This window comes from Equus caballus, chromosome 1 (assembly GCF_041296265.1).
Source record: "Equus caballus isolate H_3958 breed thoroughbred chromosome 1, TB-T2T, whole genome shotgun sequence".
In the NCBI taxonomy this organism is placed as follows: domain Eukaryota; kingdom Metazoa; phylum Chordata; class Mammalia; order Perissodactyla; family Equidae; genus Equus; species Equus caballus.
Window position 1 is genome coordinate 122,687,577 of NC_091684.1, and position 21,664 is coordinate 122,709,240.

Below are 21,664 nucleotides of genomic sequence, written 5' to 3' on the forward strand. Positions count from 1 at the left end.
TGCATTATCTTAGTGGGATCAGTCTTTTAATACTGTTAAGGGGAAAATTTGTCTAGTGTCCCTACGAACTGAGGACACACACAAAATATTTGTGTATATATAACAAATCATAAAAAATCACTGAGAGTTTCTCAAATTTACTTAAGAATAGAACCAAAATAAATTCAGTAGTTTATTTTTAGTCTATAATAAAAACATGGTTTGTTAGAGGAAAAAAAAGAGATGATATTCTTTTTTCAAATTATTATTTTTTTTGAGGTAGCATTGTTTTTATAACATTATATAAATTTCAATTGTTCATGATTATATTTCGACTTCTGTATAGACTACATTGTGTTCACCACTGAAATTCTAGTTGCCGTCTGTCACCATACACATGTCCCTCTTTACTCTTTTTGTCACCCCCACCCCCGTCTCCTCTGGTAACCATGAATGTGTTCTCCATATCTATGTGTTTGTTTATTTATCTTCCACATATGAGCAAAATCATATGATAATTGTTTTTCTTCATTTGACTTATTTCACTTAGCATAATACCCTTGAGGTCCATTCATGTTGTTGCAAAAGGCAAGATTTCATCCTTTTAAGCTGAGCAGTATTCCCTGGTATATATATAGTGCATTTTTATCCATTCATCCATTGATGGGCACTTAGGCACTTAGGTTGTTTCCAAGTCTTGTCTATTGTGAATAACACTGAATATGGGGCTGCATATATCTTTTTTTTTTTTTTTGCAGGGCAAAATTTGCCCTGAGCAAATATCTGTTGGCAATACTCCTCTTTTTTTTCCTCCCCAAAGCCCCATGCTTGGTTGTCTATCCTGCTTGTAAGTCCTTCTGGTTCTTCTATTGAGCTGCTGCCACAGCATGGCAACTGATGGGCGGGTGATGTGTTTCCATCACTGGGAACTGAACTAGGGTGCTGAAGCAGTGAAAGCACTGAATATTAACCACTAGGCCATCAGGGCTGGCTCACATATATGTTTTTGAATTAGTGTTTTCATGGTCTTTGGATAAATACCCAGCATTGGAATAGATGGGTCAATTGGTAGTTCTATTCTTAGTATTTTGAGGAATCTCCATATTGTTTTCCATAGAGGGTGCAACAGTTTACATTCCCATCAGCAGTGTATGAGGGGTCCCCTTTTCTCCACATCCTGTCCAATACTTTTTATTTTAGTAATAGCCATTCTGACAGGCATAAGGTGAAATCGATTGTAATTTTGATTTACATTTCACTAATAATTAGTGACGCTGAACATCTTTTCATACACCTGTTGGCCAGCCATATATCTTCTTTGGAAAAATGTCTGTTCAGATCCTCTGCCCATTTTTTGATTGGATTGTTTTTGTAGTTGTTGTTTAGCTGTATGATAAAGATGATGTTCTAGTGTCTGTCACTTCCATTGTTATTGTTTTTCTCCAATGATAATGTCTTTTTTTACTCATGGTGTTTTAAGATTTTATTTTTCAGCATTTTTGACTGTAATATGCCTAGGGATGTGTGAAAATGTGTGTGTTTTGTGTTAATTCTGCTTGGGGTCCTCTGTGATTCTTAAATTGATGAGTTTTATTTCATCAAATTTGAAAAATTCTCAACCACTGTTTCTTCTAATTTTATTTCTGTCTAATTCTCTCTATTCTCCCCTTTGGGCACCCTGATTGCACCTATTTTAGACCTACATCTCATTCTGAGTTTTGTTTTGTTTTCTGTTTTTGTCTTTTTTTTTCTTTGAACTTCAGTTTGGGTATTTTTGCTAACTTATCTTTGTATTTACTAATTGCTGCCTTCTTCCATGTCCACTATGCTGTTAAAGCTACTTAATGAGCTCTTAATTTCAGATATTGTACTTTGAAGCCTTAGAATGTCTACTTAATTTTTTTGTAGATTCTAATACTCTTTTGAAATACACCTTTTCATCAATTCTCTATCTTTCTTCTATTTTTTAAATTAATTAATTTATTGTTATTGTGGTATATTTTACATACATCATATAAATTTCAGGTGGACAACATAATGATCCAGTATTTTATATAGTCACATGCCACATAGTGATATTTTGGTCAATGACAAACAGTATAATACAATGGTAGTCCTATAGGATTATAATGGAACTAAATTTCCTATAACCTAGTGATAAGATAGCTGTCATAACATCATAGTGTATCACGTTACTCACATGTTTGTGGGATGCTGGTGTAAACAAAACTACTGTGCTACCAGTTGTATAAAAGTATAGCACATGTAATTGTGTACAGACATAATACTTGATAATGATGATAAATGACTATCTTACAGGTTGACGTGTTTACAATACTGTGCTTTTTATCATTATTTTAGAGTGTACTCTTTATAAAAAAAGTTTACTGTAAAACATTTTGCCATGTCACGCTGGTAGCAGCTTCATAGGTCTTGTATTTACATCTCTTGATTGCATCATTTTCTCCTGTGCTTGATGTAATTTCATTGTGTTTTGCTCCTCATGGCCCCTAAACATACAAAATCCACTACTAGTGTTGCCAGTAAGAGGCCATGTCAAATGATCGATGTGGAATTAAAATTAAAAGCAATTAAGAACTTTGAAGGTGGAAAGTCAGGGATAGTTATTGCTCACCAGTCAGGCACGTATCATTCCACCATGGCTGTGATTTCAAAGAACAAGAACCAAATGACAGAAGCTGTTAAAGGATCTACTTCATTGAAGGCCATGAGACTAACAAAAATTTGAGAGGACCTATATCAGACATGAAGAAAATTCTAATGACCTGCATTGAAGACCAGACACAGAAACACATCCCTCTCAGCAGCATGATAATCACAGCCAAAGCAGAAAGTTTGTTTGCAATATTGAAAGAAAAGGCTGGACTCGACTACAATGTTGGATTTACTGCTAGCTCTGGGTGGTTTAAATGATTCAAGAACCATTATTCATCAGATAATGTGAAAGTGAGTGGTGAATCTGTGAGTGCTGATATGAAGGCAGCTGAAGAATTTTTGGAAACTCTAGATAGGCTGATTGTGGAGGAAAATTACTTGCCAGAGGAAATATTTAACACAGATAAAAGCTCTATTCTGGAAACGGATGCCTGAAAGGACTTTCATCCATAAGGAGACTACGTCAATGCCAGGTTTCAAGGCTTTTAAGGAGGAGAACAGTCTTACTCAGGGGCAATGTTGAAGGCTGCAAACTGAAAGCTTTTGTGATCTGGCACGGTGAGAACACCAGGAACTTCAAGTATATCGAGAAGCATGCACTGCCAGTGTACTACAATAGCAATAAGAAGTCATGGATGACCCAGCTCCTCTTCCAAGATGCCCTCCTGAATTGCTGTGCCAGGAAAATAGAGAAGTACTGTTTGGAGAATAGCATATCCTTCTTTATTTTGCTTGTTGTTGGCAATGTTCCTGGACATTCTCCTTTCATTGATGATATTTATCCCAATATCAAAGCAGTATTTCTCCCTCCAAACACCACCTCCTTGAAAAAAACCCAATGAATCAAGGAGTTATAGCAGCTTTTAAGGCCTACTACCTGAGCAGGACCTCTGCCCAGGAGATTGAGGCAACTGAGAAGACAGTGATGCAATTCTGAAAGGATTACAACATCTATGACTACATGAAGAACTTTGCTTGGGCTTGGGGTGATGTCACCAACAAATGCATGAATGGCATCTGGAAGAAGACACTCAAGAGGTTTGTCCATGACTTTAAAGGCTTTGCCAAGGATGAGGAGATTGCAAAAACCAGCAAGGCTGTGGTTGAGATGGCAAACAACTTTAACTCAGGAATGAATAATGAATGATGTTATTGAGGAGCTCCTAGAGGTGATTCATGAGGAATTGACTAGTGAGGAGTTGTTGGAACTGGAAAACAAAGCTGAAGAAGAGGTGAGAGGAAAAGAAACTGCAGGATAAGAAATGAAGAACCATGGAGCTGACCTGGTGGTATAGTGGTTAAGTTCATGCACTCCACATGACAGCCTGGGATTTGTGGGTTTGGATCCAGGGCATGGACCTACATACCACTCATCAAGCTATGCTGTGGCAGCGTTTCACATAAAAAATAGAGGAAGACTGGCAACAGATGTTAGCTCAGGGCCAATCTTCCTCACCAAAAAAAAAAAAAAAAAAAAACAGAAGAAGAAGAACCTCCAAGAAAACTCACAGTGAAGGGTTTAGCAGAAGCTTTGCAGACCTCAATAAGCTCCTTAAAAAGTTTAAAAACATGGACCCCAACAATGAAAGCTTTTCATTAATAGAGACCGTTCATCATGCATTATCTGCTTACAGGCAGATCTATGATGAAAAAAAGAAACAAAGCAAGAAAACCACTATGGACATATTTCTGAAAAGAGTGACACCTCTTCAAGAAGAGCCTCAGGCAGGTCCTTCAGGAGATATTGCAGAAGAAGGCATTGTTATCATATGAGACGACAGCTCCATGCATGTTATTGCCCCTTCCACTGTGACAAGATGTGAAGGTGGAAGACGGTGAAATTGATGATCCTGACCCTGTGTAGAGCTAGGCTAATGTGTGTGTTTTTGCCTTAGTTTTTACCAAAAAAGTTTATAAAGTAAAAAATATAAAAATAGGAAAAAAGTTTATAGAATAAGGATATAAGGAAAATATTTTTTTGTACAACTGTGTGATATATTTGTGTTTTAAGCTAAGTGTTAATTCAAGAGTCAAAAAGTTAATTTTTGAAGGTTTACAAAGTAAAAAAATTATAGTGAACTAAGGTTAATTTATTATTGAGGAAAGAAAAACATTTTTTATATATTTAGTGTAACCTAAATGTACAATGTTTATAAAGTCTGCAGTGGTGTAATGTCTTAGACCTCCTCATTCACTCACCACTCACGGACTCATCCAGAACAACTTCCCGTCCTATAAGCTCCATTCATAGTAAGTGCCCGATACAGGTGTACCATTTTTCACCTTTTGTATCACATTTTTACTGTATTTTTCTATGTTTAGATATACAAATAGTTACTGTTGTGTTACAACTGCCTACAGTATTCAGTACAATAACTTGCTGCACAGGTTTGTAACCTAGGAACAATAGGCTGTCCCACACAGCCTAGGCGCGTAGGAGACTATAGCATCTAGGTTTGTGTAAGTGCACTCCACAATGTTTGCACAATGATGAAATTGCCTAATGATGCATTTCTCAGAAAGTATCCCCATTGTTAAGCTATACATTACTGCATATAGGAAAATGATCATGACAATAAGTCTAGTTAATGTCTGTCACCATACATAGTTACAGAATTTTTTTCTTGTAATGAGAAGATTTAAGATTTCTCTCTTAGCAACTTTCAAATATGCAATTTAGTATTATTAACTATAGTCACTATGCTGTGCATTACATCCCTAATACTTATTCATCTTATAACTAAAAGTTTGTACCTTTTTACCCTGTTCACCCATTTAACACACCCCCAACCCCCCGTCTCTGGCAACCACCAATCTGTTATCTGTATCTATGAGCTTAATTTTTCTTTTTTTTCTTAGATTCCACATATAACTGAGATCATTAAAGTATTAGTCTTTTTCTGACATTTCACTTAGCATAATACCCTCAAGGTCCATCCGTGTTGTTTCAAACAACAAGATTTCATTCTTTTTTATGGCCAAATAATATTCAATTGTATATACATACCGTATTTTCTTTATCCATTCATTCATTGTTGGCTACATAAGTTGTTTCCATATCTTCGCTATTATAAATAATGCTACAATGAACATGAGGGCATATTATCTTTTTGAGTTCATGTTTTAACTTTCTTCAGATAAATACCCAGAAGTGGAACTGCTGGATCATATAGTAGTTTTATAGCCTGCCTCAGTCATCTAAGACTCAGCGCTCTCATCACCACAGCCCAGGTTTGTTTCCCAGTCATGGAATCACACCACCTGTCTGATGGTTGTCATATTGTGGTGGCTGCATGTTGCTATGATGCTAAAAGTTATGCCACTGATATTTCCAATACAAGCTGGGTTATCCACGGTGGGCAGATTTCAGTGGAGCTTGCAGAATAAGACAGACTAGGAAGAAGAACTTGGCTGTTCAATTGTGAAAAATTGTCCATGAATACTCTATGCGTAGCAGCAGAGCAATGTCTGATATAACCCCAGAAAGTGAGAGGATGGCCCAACAGGACTGGTCAGGGTTCCACTCTGCTGTATACAAGGTCGCTAGGAGTCAGAATTGACTTGACAGCACTAACTACACATGCTTGTTCTATTTATAATTTTTTGAGAAAACTTTATACTATTTTCTATAGTGGCTACACCAATTTACATTCCCACAAACGGTGCACAAGGTTTCCCTTTTCTCTATATCCTCACCAGCATTTGTTATCTTTTGTCTTTTTTGATAATAGGGATTCTAATAGCTGTGAGGTGATATTTTGATTTGCATTTTCCTGATGATTAGTGATGTTAAGCATCTTTTCATGTACCTCTTGGCCAACTATAAGTCTTCTTTGGAAAATGTCTATTTAGATATTATGCCCTTTTAAAAATTAGACCTTTTGTTGCTATTGAGTTGTATGCATGTTTTATATATTTTGAATATTAACTCCTTTTCAGATATATGATTGCAAGTGTTTTCTCCCATCCAGTAGGTTGCCTTTTCATTTTGTTGATGGTTTCCTTTGCTGTGCAGAAGCTTTTCAGTTTGATGTAGTCCCACATGTTTATTTGAACTTTTGTTGCCTTTGCTTTTAGTGTCAAATCCAAAAATATCATCACCAAGATTGATGTCAAGGAGCTTACTACCTATGTTTTCTTTTAAACGTTTTATGGTTTCAAGTCTTACATTCAAGTCTTTAGTCTACTTTGAATTAATTTTTATTTAGAGTATAAGATAGTGGTTCAGTTTCATTCATTTGCATGTAGCTGTCCAGTTGTCCCAGTATCACTTATTGAAGAGACTACCCTTTCCTTGTATGGTCTTGGCTCCATTGTCATAAATTAACTGACCATGTATGTGTGGCTTTATTTCTGGGCTCTTTATTCTGTTCCATTGATCTATGTGTCCGTTTTTATGCCAATGCTGTGCATTTTTTGATTACTATAACTTTGTAATATAGTTTGAAATCAGGGAGCATAATGCCTGTAGATTTGTTCTTCTTTCTCAAGATTGCTTTAGTTGTTCAGGGTCTTTTTTTGTGATTCCATACAAATTTTAGGATTGTTCATTTAAATTCTGTGGAAAATGCCATTAGAATTTTCATAGGGATTGCACTGAATCTGTAGATTGTTTTGGGTCGTATGGACATTTTAATTTTAATTCTTCCAATCCATGTGCATGGAATATCTTTTCATTTATTTGTGCCTTCTTCAATTCTTCAATTTCTTTCATCATTGTCATATAGTTTTCAGTGTACAGGTCTTTCATCTCCTTGGTTAAATTTATGCCTAAATATTTTGGTTTTTTAGATGCAATTATAAATGGGATTGTTTTCTTAATTTCTTTTTTTTGATAGTTTGCTATTAGTGTGTAGAAATTCAGTAGATTTCTGTACATTGATTTTGTATCCTGAAACTTTATTGAATTCACTAGTTCTAACAGTTTTTTGGTTGTGTGTTTAGAGTTTTCTCTATGCAATATCACGTCATCTGCAAGTAGTGAGAGTTTTACTTCTTCCTTTCTAATTTGGATGCTTTTTATTTCTTTTCATGTTTAATTGCTCTGGCTAGGACTTTCAATATTATGTTGAATATAAATGGCTATCGTGCGTATCCTTGTCTTGTTTCTGATCTTAGAGGGAAAGATGTCAGATTTTCACCACTGAGTATGATGTTTGCTGTGGGCTTGTTATATATGGCATTTATTATGTTGAGGTACATTTCCTCTATACTCACTTTGTTTAGAATTTTTAGCATAAACAGGTGTTGAATTTTGTCAAATGCTTTTTCTGAGTCTATTGTGATGATCATGATTTTTATCCTTCATTTTGTTAATGTGGTGAGTCGAATTGCTTTAATTGCAGATGTTGAACCCTTCTTGCATCCCTGGAACAAATCCCACTTGATCATGATGTATGATCCTTTTAATGTATTTTTGAACTTGGTTTGCTAATACTTTGTTGAGGATGTTTGCATGTATGTTCATCAGGGATATTAGTCTGCAATTTTCTTTTCTTGTGGCATCTTTGTCTGATTTTGGAATTAGAGCAATGCTGGCCTCATAAAAGGAGTTTAGAAGTGTTTGCTCCTCTGCTATTTTTTGGAAAATTTTGATAGGAATTTGTATTAATTTTTCTTTGAATGTTTGATACAATTCACCAGTGAAGCCATCTGGTCTGGGACTTTTGTTTTTTGGGAGGATTTTGTTTACCGATTCAATGCTAGTAGTAATTAATCTGTTCAGATTTTCTATTTCTTCATGATTCAGTCTTGGTAAGTTGTGTGTTTCTAGGAATTTATCTCTTTGTTCCGGATTGTCCAAGTTGTTGGCATGTAATTGTTCAGAGTAGTCTCTTATGATCCTTTGAATTTCTGTGGTATCAGTTGTAAGTCTTCTCTTTCATTTTTGATTTTATTTGTCTGATTCTCTCTCTTTTTTTCTTGGTGATTCTAGCTAAAAGTTTGTCAATTTTGTTTATCTTTTCAAAGAACCAGTTCATTGATCTTTTCTATTGCCTTTTTAATCTCTATTTCATTTATTTCTGCTCTGATCTTTGTTATTTCCTTCCTTCTACTAACTTTGGGGGCTTTTTTTGTTCTTCTTTTTCTAGTTCCTCAAGGTGTAAAGTTCGGTTGTTTATTTGAGATTTTTCTTGTTTTTTAAAGTAGATATTTATCACTATGAACTTCCCTCTTAGAACTGCTTTTGATGAATCCCATAAGTTTTCATATGTTGTATTTCCATTTTCATTTGTCTGAAGACATTTTTTATTTCCTTTTTGAAATTTTTCATTAACCTACTGGCTGTTCAGTAGTATGATGTTTAATCTCCACGTATTTGTGAGTTTTCTGGTTTTCTTCTTGTAATTGATTTCTGGTTTTATACATAGTGGTTAAAAAAGATGCTTGATATGATTTCAATTTTCTTAAATTTGTTAAGACTTTTCTTTTGGCCTAACATATAATCTACCCTGGAGAATGTTCCCTGTGTATTCTGTTGCTTTTGAATAGAATGCTGTGTATATATCTGTAAAGTCCATCTTGTTTTCTTACTGATTTTCTGTCTGGATGATGTATCCATTGACATAAGTGGGATACTCAAGTCCCCTACTATTACTAATTGTTGTCTATTCCTCCCTTTAGGTTTGTTAATATTTGCTTCATATATTTAGATGCTGCTGTGTTGAGTACATAAATATTTAAATGTTATATCATTTTGTAGGACTGACCCATTTATCATTATGTAATGTCCTTTATTGTCTCTTATTACAGTCTTTGTTTTATAATCTATTTTGTCTGATATAAGTATAGTTACTCCAGATTTCTTTGGTTTTTATTTGCATGGAATATCTTTTGCCATTCCTTCCTGTGTGTGTCCTTATGTTTGAAGTGAGTCTTTTCTAGGCAGCCTATAGGTGGGTCTTGTTTTTTTATCCATTCAGCCACTTTATGTCTTTTGAGTGAAGAATTTAGTCCATTTACATTTAAAGTAATTACTGGGTAACAAAATTGCCATTTTTTTTGGTTGTTTTCTGGCTATTTTGTAATTCCTCTGTTCCTTTCATCCTCTTTTGTTTTTGTGGTTTGATGACTTTCTTTAGCAGTATGCTTAGATTACTTTCTCATTATCTTTTGCATACTACTATAGGTTTTTGCTTTGTGATTACCATGAAGCTTATATATTAAAACATATTTATAATAGTTATTTTAAGTTGATAACAGCTTAAGTTTGAATGCATTCTAAAGCTCTACATTTTTACCTCCCCACACACATTTTATGTTTGTGATGTCATATTTTACATCTTTTTATCTTGTATATTCCTTAACTAATTTTTATAGTTACAGTTACTTTTACTACTGTTGTCTTTTAAGCTTTATGCCAGCTTTATAAATGATTAATCCACTACCCTTACTACGTATTTACCCTTACCAGTGAGATTTATACTTTCATATTTTCTTGTTGCTGCTTATTGCTCTTTCTTTTCAGCTTCAAGAATTTCCTTTAACATTTCTTATAAGGCTGGTTTACTGGTGATTAACTCTTTTAGCTTTTGCTTGTCTAGAAAACTCTTTATCTCCTCTTTGCCTCTGAATGATAACTTTATTAGGTAGAGTACTCCTGTTTGGAAGGCTTTTCCTTCAGCACTTTGAATATATCACACCACTCTCTTCTATCCTGAAGAGTTTCTGCTGAAAAATCTGCTTATAGTCTTATGGGGGTTCCCTTGTACATAACAAGCTGCTTTTATGATTTTCTTTTTGTGTTTAACTTTTGACATTTTAATTATAATGTGTCTTGGCATTTGTGTCTTTGGGTTCATCTTATTTGGAACTCTCTGGGCTTCCTGGGTCCGGATGTCTGTTTCCTTCCCCAGGTTAGGGAAGTTTTCAGCCACTATTTCTTCAAAAAAGTTTTCTGCCCCTTTCTTATTCTCTTCTCCTTCTGGGGCTCCTGTAAGGTGAATGTTAGTCTGCTTGATTTTGTCCCATAAGTCTCTTAAGCTATCTTTACTTTTCTTCATTCTTTTTTCTTTCTGATGTTCTGATTGGGTGAGTGCCACTGCCCTGTCTTCAGATTCACTGATCCTTTCTTCTGCTTCATCTAGTCCATTGTTGAACTCCTCTAGTGTGTTTTTCAATTCAGTTATTGTGTTCTTTAGCTCTGTAGCTTCTGCTTGGCATTTTCCTATATTTTCTGTCTCTTTGTTGAAGTTCTCAGTGTGTTCACTCATTCTTCTCCTGAGTTTGGTAAATATCTTTATGAAGATTACTTTGAACTCTTTATCATGTAAATTACTTATATCAGTTTCCTTAAGTTTCTTTCCTTATGTTTTATCTTGTTCTTTTGTTTGGAACATATTTCTATATTTTTCCATTTTTCTCGACTCTCTGTGTTGGTTTCTTTGTGTTTGGTGAAACAGCCATCCTTCCCAATCTTGAAGTAATGGCCTTGTGTAGGAGATGAAACTTATCATTTAACCCTGCCCTAGTTCTTGGTTGTTTCTCAAACCTTTGGGATTGTCCAAGCAGCCTATTTTATTTTTAATAGCTCCCAGTATATAAGGATGTGCCAAGACCTGTCAGTGTCCCACAGGGGAGGCTCTAAGTAGATTCAGGCCAATCAGAAGCCACATCCTCAGTCAGCAGCTTTTAATAAATGAAAAAATTACAGTTCTGTGGGACTTCAGGTGTAAACCACACTGGCCACCAGAGCCAGGTGATATAGGGGTGTCTCCCAGGTGGCATGTGAAAAATCAGGGCTCCAGATGAGTGTATAAGCTCTTTCATGGGAGATACCAGAGAATTGTAGCAAGGCAGAGGGAGAGAACAAAGATGGTATCCTCTGGCCTACATTCCCTGAGATCATCTCATAGTCCCTATATGTGTGCCAAATCTGAAGGCTTCCCCTGAGACTTAAGCTCCAAGACAGGCAGGTAGGCCTATTTCTCAGAAAGGGTAAGGGTGTGTTTCAGTCTGCTGTGTCAGTGCAGTGTCCTGGGTGTGGTAGTCTGCCAAGAACTGTCTCCACAATTGTGAGAGTCCTGTAGTTCCCAGGAATGCAAGTATCCCTGGCCACCACAGCCAAGTGATATAAGGGTATTTCCTGGGTGGCAGCTGCTAAAACCAGGGCACCAGATTTAAAAACTGGGGTACCAGACGTGTATAAGACCTCTCTTTTAATAGATACTGGTGTTCTGAAGCATAGCAGAGGAAGAGTGTGAAGATAGTCCCTGCCCTCCAAGGTCTCAGGAAAGGTTTAAAGTCAGCTTTTAGGTGTATGTTTAATTAGAAGCCTGCCCCTCAGGCTGCAGCTCTGATGATAAGCTAACAGGCCTCTTTCACACAACAACTGAGCTACTGGATCTGTTGCCTCCTGCTGTGACCTGGGGGTGGCATTTGTTTAAGAAATGTTTCCTGCATTGGCTATAGTCCTGTGGGACCCATGAACATAAGCTCCACTGGGCACTAGAGTGATGTAGAGGTGTGCCCTGGCAGCAGCTGCAAAAAAATCAGGGCACCAGACAAAGGTAAAAGCTCCCTTCCGGAAGATACCAGAGAGCTGAAGAGAGGCAGAGGGAGAGCACAAAGATCATGTCCACTAGCCTCCATTCCCTGCAACACCTCCATAACCTCTAGATATGTGCCAAACCAGAAGCTGTCCCTTAGGCCAAAGTTCCTGGATAAGCAAATTGGCCTCTTTCTCAGAAAGGCAGGGGGTGTGTTTCAGTCTGCTGTCTGTGTGGTGTCTTGGGCATGGTAGTTTGCCAAGAACTCCAATTGTTATAGTTCCATGAGATCCAGGAATGCAAGCCCCCTTGGCTTTTAGAACCAGGTGATTAAGGAGCATCCCTTGGTGGCAGCCACAAAAATCAAGTCACTAGATGTAAATACGGGGGCACCACACTTTTGTAGTAACTCCCCTGCAGAAGATAATGGCACTCTGGAGCACGACAGAGAGAAAGCACAAAGATGACATCCACTGACTGGAGCAAAGCAGAAGGAGAGTGCATAGAGGGCACCCTTCAAAAAAAAGGGAAAAGAAATAGAAGGAAAAAAATAATAATAAAAAAAGATAGCAGCCTCTGACTTTAGCAAGGCAGAGGGAAAACAGGAAGATAGAGCCCACTAGACTCTGTTCCCAAAGAGTATCCCATCAGGCCCCTTCTCCTCAGACCAGTGCTTTAGAATTAGCAAGTGTGTCTCTTTCACATAAAGTTTGGGCACTTTTCAAAGGGCTGCTTCTGCACTGGGCCTTGAGGCAGGTGAGTCTGTGCGTGAGCCCTTTAAGAGCCATTTCTCAGTTCACCACACGTCTGCAGGTCTTGTGGGCACGAGCTCCACTGGCCTTCAAAGCCAGATGTTTGGAGGGCTAATCTCTCAGATGCTGGTCTTAATTCCTGGGGTGCCTGATACAGGTACAAACACTTCACTCCTCAGGGAGAAGCTTTGTGTTTTGAGTTCCCTGCTAATTGTGGGTCACCGTGGTGGGGTAGGCTTTGTGGAAAGATTGTGTCTCAGCCTTTCCTAGCTGCTCCAATGTGTTTTCCCTCTCATTTACCTTATGTGAAGGAGTTACTCCACTAGATTATAGTTTTTTCAGAGGGAAATTTTCCAGATATAGCTGTAGATTTGGTGTGTCCGTGGGATGAGGTGAGTTCACGATCTTCCTATATCACCATCTTGAACTGGAACCCTCTTCTAATTTTTTTCACATATTAATCATAGTTATTTTGACATCCTTATGTTTTAATTCCCATATGAATGCGTCCTATCTGTGAAAACCCAATATGAATGTGTCTCTTCGTTGACTTTTAATTTCTTTATGTGCTCATCCTGTAAGGCTTAGTTTTAGGATTTCTTAGGTTGATCTATTTCAGTTTGGTTTTTGGTCCTAGAGCGTAGCCCTTATTCCTAGGATATAGTCCTCACTCATAAGCATGGTCATTCTGGAGTCCCCACTGAATGCCCAGTGTTTTCACCAAAGTATCTCAACTCTGGCTGAGTTGGAATTCCCATGTCTTTCCAGCACTCTAGGATCTCTCAAATCTCTGCCTCACCTTCTTTTACCAGCAGCTGTTCTCTGCCAGGTCTCCTGGAATCTCACCCTGCACCCGTGCTCCTTCAGATTAGGACAAGGACCCAAAAGTATATTGACCCAGATGTTTGGGTGTTCTTTCTCAGAGGGTCCTTCCTCTCCTGTGCTGTTTCCTACCATCCCAGCTGCCTTGGAAGCTCAAAGTTTTTATTTCTGTTTCCTCCACCCACTGAGACTCCTGCTCTCTGCTTCAGTTCTATTTCACTGTTCCTCCATTGGAAAATGCACTCAGGGTACAATAGGTGAACGTAGGCTCATCTCATGTGCTCCCCCTTCTTTCAAAGATTGTAGCTTTGCATTGGCTGATGCCCAAGTCTACCATCCAATGTCCAATTGTTTTATATATTTCTTCCAGCTTTTATAGTTGTTATAAAACAGGAGGATGTTGGCTATCAGCTACTTTGGAAACGGATTAAGAGATCAGAAAGCAACTGATTTTTTAAAATTGCCTTGTTTGTTTCTTTTATTCTGCCAGGTGTTATTACACTCATTGTGCATATTTAATACATTATTTCATTTGTATTTACATTAAGTTCATGTGTAGGAAGTAAATGTAATCTATATTTTATACAGACGTGATTAATGCACAGTGTTCACAAACTTACTCATTACTGAGTCTTTAAGTGTTAAATTATTTACTAGTTGGTCTTTTAAATGCCACACATTATGCAGAAATACATGATGAGTTGCTATGTATGTGTTAAAATATGTTTCAGTAATATTTGGGGAAATAAATTGGAGTTTGTGGATAGGGTTAGGGATGCATTATTTTTTACATTTAAAATAATGGCTTCTACTTTTTGAAAAGTCCTGTCAAAAATATTTTCAGGAATGGATTGGATTTAGATAACAACAACAATAACAATTTCTGTCCACCACTGTTTCCCTGATTTTTTTTATCTTATAAGCTCATTAACAGCCCATTAACCAGCCTAACTATAAGAATCCACAAATTTATCTTTGTGGAATACAAATTGCTCTGTTTCCTGTCTGCCCTGCATGCATGTCTTATTGGTTTCTGAACACTTAGCATTTGCTACTTCTTCAGCTTCTTGAGTTCCAAATCTCACCTCATCCCTTTGATGACATAAAACTTCTCTTACAATTCTAAGAAAACAAAGGCTATTCTTTCAGAATGCTGTCGTCTTATTTCTGTCTTGTACTTCAGATATCACTGGTTTACCTCTTTCAGCATTCTTACCTGGCTTAGCAGAAGGGTTGCTCTGATTAACCAAATCATTCTTTCTCCAGGGCAGAATTTTATTCTCTTCTTCTCTACTGACCTTTCTTCCTTTGCTTTCAACTGTGTGTTATGTTCCTTCTCTCTGAAAAAGTCTATACTTGACCTTGTCCTTTCTCAAATTAACCTCTTATTTCTTCATATTTATGCGCTGTTCAAAATTCTGACATGAAGTCTATACTTACTGCATTCTGTCATAAGCACTCATGTTCTCTTCAGCCCTCTGCAATCAGATTTCGCCTCACTACAAAGCTGACCTTTTGAAGGTGGACGGTGAATTTCTGTTATGAATGCTAACATCTTTCTTGTAGCACTTGACACCATTTACTGCCTATACTTTGAAATCCTCTTTAGGCGTCCATGTCAATACGGTATACTGGTTGTTTGCCTTCTTCCCTGCCTCCTCTGCTGATTCCCCTTTCTTTACCATCTCTTTACCACTTTGGCTCTGCTGTTTCCTCTTTCATTTTTCCTCATTAGGTTCACCTTCTCTTTTCCTCAAATGCCTGTTCAATATGCATCCCCAGTATAGATTTTAATCTAGAACTCTCATGGATGCCCGCAGGTAATTTTTCTTGGGTGCTAGTCTTCCCACTCTACAGAAGAATCGACCATCTCAACTGCCCAATGAACAGTTTTGTTCTGGCAGCATCTGTGCTGCTTCATTGGATGGACAGTGATTGGTGTTTGCCAGAATGGCAGCATTGGAAATCTTGCAGGATCTGCATCCCCTCTGTTAGTGACTGGCCTGTAGTGTGCATGTTACCCAGTTTTTGCCAGCGAGACATAAGAGGGACTTCAATGAGCACTTTGGGATTTTTTTTCTATCTGATAAGGGCATATGGGGAGAGCTATTTCTGCACTGCCCCTTGCTTCTGTTTTGGATGCGGTCTGTGCATATGTAGATGTTTGAAGCAGTGGCAGCCATCTAAGACAATGAGGAGAGAGATGTGGCAGATTGAAGGGTCATGCACAAGTGGTAACTTTGTGAACTGAAGAACTAGGTCTGCAGGGAGAATCCTAGGACCACCTGCATCCAGACATCTCATCAAGTAAATTTGCCCACTCCTTTATGCTCACTTCAAATATAATGACATAGGTAAATTGCAAGTAAAAAGATAGAAAAGCATATGCCTTGCAAACATTTTAAAAAGAAAGTGGGAGTAGCTATATTAATATCAGATAAATCAGATTTCAGAGCAAAGAAAATTATCAAGGACAGAGAAGGACATTACATAATGATAAAAGGGTTAATCCACCAGGAAGACATAGCAATCCTAAATATATAACAACATCATATATAGCATCAATATATAGCATCAAACAACAGAGCTGCAAAATGTAGAAGCAACAAGTGAAAGAGCTCAAAGAAGAGGTAGATAAATCCATGTTTACATTTGGAGATTTCAACGTCACTTTTTCAACAACTGATAGAACAACCTGGCAGAAAATCAGGAAAGATATATAAGAACTAAACAAACCATCAAGAACTAGTCAACTTTTATAGAATACTTCATCAAACAATAGCAGAATGCACATTCATTCCAAGTGCTTCCAGAGTATATACCAAGATAGATCACACCCTGTGTGATAAAACAACCTAATGAATTTATAAGAATTCAAATCATACAACATATATTTTCTGATCGCAATGGAAATAAACTAGAAATCCATAACAGAGAGATAATGTGGCAATCTCCAAACACTTGGAAACTAAATAATGCACTATGGATCAAAAAGGAAATCTCAAGGAAAATCAAATAATTGATTAGGAAGTCTTCACTCCCTTCTTAAGAAAAAAAGCTGAAGAAACTGAAAATCAATATTATCCTGGACTAATTAGAGAATTGAAGTCACAGGGAAAAGTATTGCACTGAAATCTATTTTACACTGAAATCTGGAGAGAGAGATGAAAACAGGGAATCACACCTGGAATCAGCTTACCTATAGCAGAAGCTGCTGGAGTCGTGAACTGATAGGAATACTTAAATGGCAATTTGATAAATTGCTGAAGGCTGAGTATGGACTAGTGTGAGAATTAAGAGGTTCCTAGGACTGCAGTCTTGGGAGACCCCACACCTCAAGGGTTTTTAGCTCCAGGAACCCCACCAGCTTCTAACCATAAAGAGCCAAGGAAAATCCCCTTTTGTCTCTAGCAGGGAGAGGGAAAAAAATAACTATTTTAAAATATGCCCAGAGCATTCTCCATAACAAATACCTATTCTTTATTGGAAAAGTCTTTACCAGAGCCTTATGATATCTAGGGGAAAAAAGGTAATTAACCAAATCCACGCTTCCTATTTTACCTAAGGGAGGAGAACATGCTAGTCATGCTAACAGCAAGAAAAAGTAGTCAGAAGAGACAAACCAAGTATCAAAACCGGACTATGACATAGATATTGGAATTATCAGATGAGGAATTTAAAATAACTATGATTAATATGTTAAGGGAAAAGTAGAAATATGCAATAACAGATGAGTAAGTAAGCAGAATGATGGAATTGTAAGAAAGAATCAAAAGCAAATACTAGAAATAAAAAATGATGTAACAGAAATGAAGAATGCCATTGGGGTCATCAACAGACTGGTCATAACTGAAGAAAGAATTGGTGAACTTGAAGATATGCTAATAGAAACTTCCCAAACTAAAAAGAAAGAAAAATACAGAATATTCAAAAACTATGGGACAATTTCGAAAGATATAATATATGAACAATTGTTATACCAGAGGGAGAAGACAGAGAGAATGGAGCAGAAAAAATATTTGAAGTAATCATGTCTAATATTTTTTCCAAAATTAATTGTAGACAGCAAACCACAGATCCAAGAAACTCAGAGCAACAAGCAGGAGAAATATTAAAAAAACTATCCAAGCATTTCATGTTCAAATTTCAGAAAACCAAAGGCAAAGAGAAAATCTTGAAAGTAGCCAAAGAGGGGAATTCTGAAATACTTAAGTGTAAATCTAACAAAACATGTACAGAACTTGTATGTTGAAAACTACAAATACTGATGAAAGGAGTCAAAGAAGATCTAAATAATTGAAGATATATTTTGTGTTCATAGATTAAAAGATTCATTATAGTAGAGACGTCTTCTTTCCAAATTAATAAACAGATTTAATGCAATTCCTATCAAAATGGCAACAAGATTGTAGGTATAGGTACAACTATTCTAAAATGTGTATATAAAGGCAAAGGAACTAAATTCTGGAAAAGAAAAATGAGAGAAATCACATTATCCAAAATTAAGGCCTACTCTAGAGCTATAGTAATCAAGACAGTGTGGTATCAGCAAAGGGATAGACACATAGATTATTGAAACAGAACAGAGACCTCAGAAATAATCCTGCATAAGTACACCCAACCCATTTTTGACAAAGATAAAAAACAATTCAAAGGAGGAAGGATAGTCCTGTCAGTAAATGGCCCAGGAATAACTGGATATTTATAGGCAAAAAAGTGAACTTTGACCTAATCCTCACACTTTAGACAAAAATTAATTCAAAAAAGGATAATAAACTTAGTGTAAATTGTAAAACTGTGTAACTTTAAGAACATAACATAGGAGAAAATCCTTGAAAGCTGGGTCTAAATGAACTGTTCTTAGACATGCACAATCTAAAATCAATAAATTGAACTTCATCAAATTTAAAATTCTTTGCTCTGCAAAAGAATCTGATAAGAGAATGAAAACTGCAGACAGATAAGCACTTGAAAAGATGTTCAATATCACAAGCCATTGGGAAAATGCAAATTAATATGGTGACGAAGTATCAGCATACACTTATTAGAACAACTAAAATAAAAAATAGTGACAATACCAAGTACTGGAGGGGATGTGGAGAAACGAGACCTCTCATACATTACTCATCGGGAATGTAAGATGGTACAGCCATTCTAGAAAATAGTTTGGCAGTTTCTTTAAAAACTACACATGCACTTACCATACAATTCAGCAGTTGCACTCTTGGGCATCTATCCTGGAGAAATGAAAACTTATGTCTGCACAAATACCTGCAGATGATTGCTCATAGCAGCTTTATTTGTAATAGCTAAAACCCGGAAACAACCAAAATATCCCTCAGTAGGTGAATGGTTAAAGAAAGTGTGGTGCATCTATTATCCATACCATGGAATACAAGGAATAAACTATAGATACACACAACAATTTCGATGGATCTCAAGGGCATTTTGCTGAGTGATAAAAAAAAGTCTCAAAAGGTCACATATCATATAATTCCTGTAATGTTACCTTGCTGAAACAACAAAATTATAGGGATGGAGTGCACAGATTAGTGGTATCTTGGGGTTAGGGATGGTGAGGGAGGGAAGAATGTGCGACTACCCAGGGGTAGCACAGAGGAATGTTTGTAGGGATGAAACAGTTCTTATGATGGTGATCACACAAATCCACACGTGCGAAAAAAAAAAAAAAAAAACAGAACTATACACTCACATTGTACCAATATCAAATTCCTGATTTTGATAGTGTTAAGTAAGATGTGACCATTGGGGGAATCTGGGTAAGGGTTACATGAGACCTTTATACTATCTTTGCAAGGTCCTCTGAGTGTATAATTATTTCCACGTAAAAAGTTTGGAAAACAGAGAATGGAGTAACAACCCTGGAGGAGTTGGAAAGGTTATGTTTCGAAGGTAACATATAAACTGAGTTACAAAGGTTGAGTATGGACTTTCAGGGGTGGCAGGAACCTTTCAGGCAGAGATCAGAGCTTCCTTGCCAGAAGCACAAAGATGGGAAAGGGCAATGCATCAGTCAGGATACTTTTGGCCAAAAGTAGCACAACACTCATCTAAAAGTGGCTTGATGGAGAGGGATTTGTTCTAAGTGTTGGCTATTCTTTGATCACCCTTCCAGACCCATTCGCTGCACTTCTCTGTGTCCTGGGAAGCTAAGCTAAGCATCACCTGGGCCACCTTTGGTCAGCCAGTGGTAAACATTGGCAGGAGATAAGAGCTCACCAGGAGAGAGAGATTGGAATATTTGTTCCACGCTTTTTGCACTGGGCTGTGGTTTTAAAAGTGACTGAGTTTCTCTACCCTGAGCCTCACGCCCTGACAGGTGGCCCTTACCAGGTTCCAGTAACCACCTGTCCTTCCCTCTTGTAGACCTAGGGTAGTAATGGCCTCCTGCTATTGGCAGTTCCTGGATGTTTCCACAACCTTTGCTAGTTGCATTCATTCTACTCACACTTCTGCCACTAGCCCTTTTACTAATCTCTTCAGTGAACCCTTTGAGGGTGGTCTATGTTCTGCAAGGAACTTAAATTATGCATTAACTCACATAAGAATTCTAGAGGTGGATAGTTCCAGGGTTGGTTCAGCTGCAAACTCAGGCGTAGGCACAACCATGCCTTGTCTAAGAGAGACACTGGGGTGCTGTGTGTGTGTGTGTGTGTATGGGTGTGTGTGAATCCATCACTATTCTGTTCAGATCCTATGGACCAGAGCTGGATGCCACACCCATGTTCTAGCTGTAGGGGTTGGGGGAGCAACGAGTCTGTATTTTTATCCTCTCTGGTAGAAGGTGGGCTTTGACAGCAATAAAGAAGGGAACAGAAAGATTGACTGAAAGTGGTCAACTGACGATGTCTTGCCCACTCAGGGGACTATCAGTTGGCTGTACTCTAGCGTGGAGTTGGAGGAGAGAGTGGAAAGAGTGGAGCCTTTGTGGAATCAGAGAGCTTTGTGTGTCAAAGAAGGAATCCAAGTGTCCTTCAGGTTCACATAACGACCAGGAAGGAGTAAGGAGACAGAGAGACTGAGTGTTCTGCCTCCATGACTGGTAACGATTAATTTTGAGAACCTGTACTGGGGGTGAGGGGGACATTCTAGACTAGAGAGGGGCTAGGTGGTGGTCAAACTCTATTACTATGGCTTTATAATAAGTATATAATAAGCCCAAATTGCATTTATTCTTCCACAGGGTCTTGGAGACTCTTTGCATTTTGCATATGGATATAAATTTTAGAATCAACTTGTTCTATTCCACAAAACCTCCTTGGGGACTTTGACTGGGTTTGCTCTTAATTTATAAATTAGTTTGGGGGAGAACTGAACTCTTTACAATAGTCTCTTCCAATTCATGGACATGATTTTTCTCTACTTGTTTAAATAATTTTTAATGTCTCTCAATAAAGTTTTATAATTTCCTATAGTCTTTTCAAACATAATTCACTAACTTATTACTAGGTACTTGCTACTTTATGATTTGTTATTAATGATATATTTTGAGAAGCATTTTTAAAGCAATTGTTGCTGATGTATAGAAATACAATTGATTTTTATGTTTTTACTTGGCATCCAATGATCTTGCTGAACTCTTTTATGAACTCTAATATTTTACTTACAGATTTTTTCTATACATAATCATATTCTCTATGATAATGAAATTTTTATTTTTTATGTCTAATTTTTATATCTTTGATATATTTTTCTTGTTGGTTGGCACCTTCAATACTATGTGGAATGCAAGTGGTAATACACAGCATCCTTATTTTATTTTTAATTTCAAAGGGGAGGTTTTCAACGTATCACTAACAAATATAATGTTTGTTATAAGATTTTTTAATATACATTTTTATCAAGTTAAGTAAATTCCTTCCTATTCCTTATTTCCTGGGGTTTTTTAACAATGAATGAATGTTTAATTTTAACAAGTGCTTTTTC